The following is a 7,667-nucleotide window of genomic DNA, read 5'->3' as shown; positions in this document are numbered from 1 at the left end:
CGTTCACTCGGGTTTCTTTCGGCATACAAGTATGCTGACACCCTGGCGCTGTCCCGAACAGCCGTGTTCGCTTTTTGCACTAGTAGACTTAGATGCTATTACAATTGCAGTTCTACTAATGTGTCGTGACGATTGATTGAAGCTTGCTTTCAAGAGCGACGGGAACCCGATAACTAGAACCTAGATTGGACCTTCCGCGTGTCATATTAGCAGTAAACTGTGCTCTTCCCCCTCTCCACCTTTATTGTTTCAATAAGTTCATGTGCGGAGATACATACACCGGTGCTCCAACGTGTAATAAAAGGACAAAAGAACTTCGCGAGTTTTCGGGAACATTTCACAAGCTGTGACACAGCTACTGCACAATATTCATCCTGTGTGCGTAGCAGCAGCTGTCGAAAAAGTTGGCGCAAAGTGCAGTCTGTCTTAGACAAGAAGCATAACATTTTTACTGCTCTGAGAAATCTCAGGTGGTCTTACTGGCGAACACTCAAGAATTCCAGAGCGAGCGAAGCAGTGGAAATACAGAAATACATAACCGCTGCATTCACTTCTGCTGATGCTGAGCGCTCGTTTTCGGCCTACAAGCTTATTTTGAGTTACACGAGGCACAGTCTTGAACCCGCAAACCTAGGCATCATAATCATGTGTTACTGTTTTGATAACCCTTACCAATATTTTTACGGGATTATTTGTTAACTCCAATCCATCAGGCACGGGTTTTGGCTTGTCACATTAGCCATTCCGCAGACTTCCTTGCGGGTGAAGCGCCTCGCGCGTGCTTTTTTTTTTCGTGTTTACTACACTTGATGCAATTATGTATGAAGGAAAGTTTGACTATTAAATGTGCAATACCTACGTATTGTGTCCGAACGAACGCATTAAGCGTGTAGGCGGCAGTATGTAGATTGACAAAAAGTGGCCTCTGGTGTGCCCAGGAAAGCCGTGGCTTACGCAATATGGTTGCTGCCTTTAAGACCTCACAAGTGAATGGTACGTCAGTTTTCTTACTATGAAAGTGGGTTAAGGTACATTAAATACATTAAACAATTAAATCGTGGTTAGCGAACACTTTTACTGCATATTTCGGCCCTAATTATGCCTAAACGAAAGCTTTAAATGGCTGTTTTAGCGCAGAAAAACCACAATGTTCTGCCTTGAAATCAGGTCTCTGCAGAGACCGAATTTTTGGCACAGTTATCACTATAGTGATCACAAGTTATTACTATAGTGATAACTATAGATTTGATGTGTTAACGTCTGTGAAATAAATTGCATAATGTCCTCCTCCTTTACGTTTAGAGTATGTGACGAAGTGCGGAGACGATGAAACGGGTGAAAATGCACCGGACAGTGCGATGTCTACCAACCGATTCTTTGTTCGTTGTAACACAGTACGTAAGGCTGAGTACAAAAAGGGCCCAACGCTGTCTGCAGTGACTCGGCCGGGCGGCGTGAAAGCTACCAGTAAAAAACTGAAAAACCGGTCATGTTTGATGCAAAAGACTGCATGACAGGTGTTCAACTAAAAGAAAGAACTAGAATAACAAAATTAAAAGATTACAACAGAAATCAATGAAATATATTGTAAGAGACTACAAGGGGGGTCAAGAGAACAGATTCGTAAACATGTGTCAATAGTGCTATAGTTAGTCTGAAAATCATGAAACAAGAAGAAAACAACACATGCCAGAAGAAAACGATCCTTAACGTTTAGATGGCTCTCTTTAGCCTGTCGATCTATGCATCGCGTGGTCGGATCTGGATGATACGCGGCTTTCGCGATGCAGGAATGTTGGTAACAGTCATCGCGGTACACCATTGGTAAAGGTGCGGAGCCGCTTATGTGCAGGCGACAGTGTGCCTATAGATCGAATGCTGTCATTGCAAGTACTCGCATACTGCGAATTGCAGCTGCAAGTATAGAGCTTTCATCATAACGTGTCTCTTTCCGCGAAATGGTTACAACTAACCATACGACGTTCGCTGATCGTTTTCAAAGGCCTCACGCCCGCGTATGCAATTCTATGAAGTTAATAGTGAAATGTCTCAATGTATTAGTCGTTGTTACGATAATAAAGGCGGGTGATGTGACACACGTGACATATCATCGCCCATTGTTTGCGCAGGCGGCTTTCTCGTTTTAGTTGGTATGATGATATCAACGGGGACTTGAGAGTCAGCTCCCGATTGTCCTCGTTTTTGGCGCCTCAAACTTCAATTCCGTAGAAGGAACTCTGCTTTTTAGAGCACAGCTCTTTGGCGCCCGTTACTGCAGCGAGCGTCTGCGTCGGCGTTGTCCCTCGTAACCGAGCGAACGAGGACAGCGAAAGAGAAAAGGGGACGCGGAACGCAATGGGAGATGAAAGACGGTGATAGCGAAGAGAGCGCGAGGAGGAAAGCGGAGGAGGAGGGCGCAGCGGAATCATGAGGCGGAAAGCGAAGGAGTAGTTTACGGCGAAAGCGTGAGAAGAAAACCGTAGTGCCGCGTAAGACGGGATTTGCTGCGACGATGGCTACGACATGGCGCCAGAGTTACTGCGTCGTCTGTGTGGAAACAAAGCACTGCATGAGCGGAGGTCTCTCCATTGAGAAACATACCCACATAAACAGCGGCCACTCGAGCCGTTTCGTGTCCGAGCAAGTAAGGGTCTGGCCACCGGCCAGGTGGCGTAGCGATGTCCGCTTCCACTTCACTTCAAAGGTAGACAGCTTGTCACACGTCTATGGGGATAGGTCCACGCACAGAGAAGTTAATGCCGCGCCGGTCCTGTGCCGCTTGTTACGGCAACTCCACCGCGCTTTTCCACGCGTCGCCTCTCTTGTGCGGTAAGGTGTTTCCTTTTTTCTTCAGAGATAATTTTGCTGTTTTTTGCGTTAAGAACATTGCTAGCAAGACGTTTGATCTGCTGGCTGAGCGTATTTTTCACGTGTAGCATAGACTCTGGGCCGTGCATCCGTCTACCGTGTAGCCACCCGTTTGTTTTTGCACCCCCATTTTCCGCAAGAGCATGTGCATTGCGTCGTAATTTTCCAGAATTCACTCGGAAGACCGTCGGTTTAAACCACAGAATTTGTTATCCGTGCTCCGTATCACCCGTATCATCACAGAAAACTTTCATTTTGCGCGGTTCGAGCAGTGTAATGCGCATTTGGGATCGTTTTGTGACGGATGTTTAACTCACCGCACGCTGCACCCGCCTGGCCCGGTTGGCAAGTACCACTTTTACTTGACACATTGCTTGTCATCGCTAAAACATGCTTCTTGTATTTAGGTTGTATTCTTCTTGTATTGAGTTTATTACGTTTCTATGTACGGCATACTTAAAAATGAAATATTAAAGCTTTTGCGCTCCGCTATAGACGACGTAGTTGAACATTTTAGCAGCCAAAGGTTACCAAGAATCTAAAGCATTCTTATCGAAACCGAAAGCAAAACAGAGCTAAACGAGGAGTGTAAAATCTTGGAAGATAAAATTAGTGGTCTAACCAGCCGCTCGTGGCGCTGGTGTCAGTGCACTAGCTGAGATGAGCGAGGAGAAAGTTCATATCAACTAGGGACTGAGGCAGGGGTGCCCTTTATCCCCGCTGCTGTTTATGATGTACATGGTGAGGATGGAGAGAGAGCGCTAGAAGGAAGTAATATCGGGTTTAATCTCTCATACAAACAGGCGGGCACAGTAACAGAGCAGCAGCTCCCAGGTTCATTTTATGCAGACGACATTGTGTTGCTAGCTAAAAAGCAAAGTGATTTGCAACGTCTGGCTAATATCTGCGGGCAGGAAGGCAACAATTTAGGTTTGAAATTTAGTGTTAGAAAATCAAGTATTATGACATTGAATGAAAACAGTGAATAGACAGTGGAGATACAGGGCCAGGAAATACCTTGGGTAACAGAATATAACGATTTTGGTATATAGATAAACGAAGGCAATAGATATATGGAAACACAGGAAAAACAATAACAGGGCAGGGGAAGAAAAATGCAGCCATAATGAAGCACAGAGCGCTATGGGGATACAATAGGTACGAGGTCCTCCGAGGTATGTGGAAAGGTGTAATGGTTCCAGGACTTACTTTTGGAAATGCGGTTGTTTGCTTTAAATCAGGGGTACAATCAGGACTCAACGGAAACCAAAGGTCAGTGGTTCGCCTCGCATTGGGTGCTCACGGGAAGACTACAAATGAAGCTGTGCAGGGTGATATGGGCTGAACTAGTTTTGAAGTGAGGGAAGCTCGCAGTAAAATTGAGTATGAAGAACGGCTGAGAAATATGGAAGAAGGTAAATGGGCCGGGAGAGTGTTCAGGTATCTGTACAGGAAAAACATTCATTCACAATGGAGCAAAAGAAGTCGGAAGCTTACCAGCAAGTATGCGGCCTGTAGGGTGGGCAACACAGCAACAAAAACGTCAAGCGGAAAGTCAGAGAGGCTGAACTAATCTCATGGGTGGCGGCAATGGAAAAGAAACCTGCCATGAGTAACTACTTAAGAGGGAAAAAAAAACGAAATCAGGAAAGAAACAATTTATGATAACTCAAAGGGAAGCTCATTACTTTTCGAAGCGAGATCGGTATGCCTTAGAACACGCACCTATAAAGCGAGATATAAGAAGGAAGAAGAAGCATGTGCTTGCTGCGGCAAAGCTAGGGAAACGACGGAGCATGTTTTATTAGAATGTGAAGACGTCTACCCAGCGGTCGATTTAGGCGCCACTGGCCTCCTTGAAGCACTTGGGTTGAGCGAGAGCAGTGCAAAAGTAAACATGTCCGCAATAGGCATTAGTAAGAGGCGATGGGACGATTGGTGAAAGAAAAGTAGGGAAACGACAAAAAATTGGAGACGTACAAAAGCACAGTTCGAAATAGGGGATCAGAAAATTTGGTGGGTTAGTTAATAGTGCTTTTTTTCTCTTTTTTATTGTTTAACCTAGGCAGGACATTAGGCAGTATAATAATAGCAAGAGCTTGGTGGCGCAACCCACCACCCCGTTCCAAAGAGGACGCTCATAACATCCATCCACATACATCCATACATAGCTCGGCCACAGGGCTCTACCGGATTGTTCGCTTTTTACCTATGTGCTTCAATATGTCCCGACTGTGGTGGCTGCCGCGTATCTCACCCACGCGTCACCCACGCGCTGCCTCTCGTGATGTCCCGATTAGCGAGGCAGTCGCGCCACACTTTCCTCCGTTTGCAACGTGCCGTACGAGAAAGGTGGTCCGCGCCAGCCAATATTTAGTGAAATGAAAACACGTATAGAACTGCGTTCACATTTCGCATTAGCGAATATTAATCGCGGGTGCATTTTTTTTCATGCATTTAAGATCGGGAGTAGCACATTCCGCTTGACTGTCAACTATTGGCGACATCATTGTACACTAAAGTGCTATTGCAACAATGGTATTGTAAACAGCAGAGCATCGCAATCACGGGGTCATGCGAGATCAAAAGCTCATTTGAAACTCCATGGAAGGGTTATGAAGCTGGATAAGGATAAAATAAAAACACAGCGCTTGCACGTCACTTCCAGACCTCTTTTACTATGTCGGGCAAGCCATGGTGCCACCAGCAAGGTGGTCCATTTTTTCCCTAGTCCTTTCCAGTCGAATTTATTTTCATTATTACGTTGGCTTGGCTGGGGTCTGCAATGTTGTCACCAGCTATTATAAAACCATGTATTTGTCAGTAGACGCGTGCTTGAATGAAAAAGGTATCCACAAATTGAAGCGTGCTATCTTGTGCGTTGCCTACTGTTCTTCTACCTAGATGTTTTGGTGCTGCGTCGGTCAAATTTAACTGAAAAAACACATTGATGTTTTTTTTAATGGATCACCCATGATAACTCCCTTCTGCCATTTCAGTCTGGGAGCGGAAGTTCGAGCCGGATAATCTGTGGGAACTGGCTTTGCCCCTGTACGAACGGTGTTTGCAAGGCGATGCCGCCGGTGAGTTTAAGCGCACGCTGTATTTTCTTGTGGTCCTCTGCGCATAGGTCGGCAAGATTATTATTGTTTATTCCGTACTGCCAGCCTGTTTTAGAGGCCCTAGACAGGAGTGGGATATACATAAACGCTTTAAGAGCCAATAACATGTGAAACACAAGAAAGAAAAAAAAGAGAAAGAGAAAAAAGAAAGGTGGAAACAAGCAAAGCGTCATCTTGGTACAATGCAAAAGAAAGAAACAACAATAAAAAGGAAGGAAGATATCAAAGAGTTCTGCAAGACAGCACATGTTTACACAATGGCTTACACACACACACACACACACACACAAACACACACACACACACACACACACACACACACGCACACGCACACACACACACACACACACACGCACAAAGAAATTAACGGTGCCCTTAACATGATGTGATCTATATCACATAGTGTATGGATTAGGATAGAAATCATGGGAAACGTTTCGGTTCATAGATTAATGAGTGCGTGCATGAAGGACGATATGGTGGAGCTTTGAAGAACGTTTTCAGGCAGGGCGTTCCAGTCATGGATGGTTCGGGGGAAAAAGGACTGCTTAAATAATGTGGTATGGTGCGAATACTCGTCTAACCTGCATGAATGTGATGAACGCGTTGGGCGCCGGCTACAAGGGGTAATATACAATTTTTTATCTAGTTTTACATGCTCCCGATGAATTAAATATAACATTTTGAGCCTGTCTCGATACCGTCTTGCCTCTAGGGTTTCCAAGTTGGCCTGCTGTAAAAGAGCGTTAACTGATGTATGACGGCGGTAGGAATTAAAGATAAACCTGACTGATTTCCGCTGTATCATTTCAATCATATTTATGCTTGCTTGGGTGTAAGGATCCCAGACAGGAGTAGCGTACTCTAACAATGGTTTAATGAAAGTCTTGTATGCTAATAATTATATATTACATGCAGATTTAGCCAAGGTCCTCCTCAGGTATCTGAGCTTATTCATGGCTTTCTTTTTAATGTGAGCTACATGAATATTCCACCTAAGGTCCGACGTAATTACTAAACCAAGGTATTTATATTCTGTAACAGAGGATAAGTTATGGCCATTAATGCTGTATACAAAGGGTAACGGCTTCTTTTTGCGTGTAATGATCATTGATACTGTTTTTGTTAGGTTAATGTTCATTTGCCACTCTAAGCACCAAGTCGCTATTGCTGATAAAGATGAATTTAGGATCGTCTGATCTGCCTCGCTGTGAATTTCATGATAAAGTACGCAGTCATCTGCAAACAGTCGGATTTTAACTGGTATATTATTCACTATATCATTGATAAAAACTAGAAAGAACAGAGCGCCCAAGACTGATCCCTGGGGGATTCCAGATTGCACTTCGGATTAGTGATTTCGCATCATCAACAACGACTGTCTGTCGCCTGCTCGTAAGATACGCCTCAATCCAGTGAAGTAGTTGTTCGTTTTTGAGAATAGGTTTTAACTTTGATAACAACTTTTGGTGGGACACACGGTCGAAGGCTTTCTCAAAATCTAAGAATACCATGTCAATTTGGCCTTGGCCGTCTAGTGCTGCCGCGATTTCATGCACTGTTTCTAATAGTTGTGTTACAGTGGATTTCGCACGACGGAAGCCGTGTTGTCGCGGGTCACAGAGGCCATTACTTTCTATGAAGACTGAGATGTGCCTAAATATTATGTGTTCTATC

General features: G+C 44.5%; 1 protein-coding gene across 1 annotated transcript in view; it reads left to right on the top strand.

Moving 5' to 3' along the window:
* Window positions 1-5,752: 5,752 nt before the first annotated feature.
* The window catches only part of LOC129383117 (uncharacterized), a 46,801-nt gene continuing 44,886 nt past the window's right edge, over window positions 5,753-7,667 (top strand). Inside the window, exon 1 of the mRNA XM_055067435.2 lies at window positions 5,753-5,951. The gene's annotated coding sequence lies outside the window, so the exon portion shown is untranslated. The remainder of the gene's footprint in view (window positions 5,952-7,667) is intronic.

The sequence above is a fragment of the Dermacentor andersoni genome, chromosome 3 (assembly GCF_023375885.2).
Source record: "Dermacentor andersoni chromosome 3, qqDerAnde1_hic_scaffold, whole genome shotgun sequence".
Taxonomy (NCBI): Eukaryota; Metazoa; Arthropoda; class Arachnida; order Ixodida; family Ixodidae; genus Dermacentor; species Dermacentor andersoni.
Note: the sequence above shows the minus strand (reverse complement) of the source record. Positions and strands in the feature narration are given on the sequence as shown.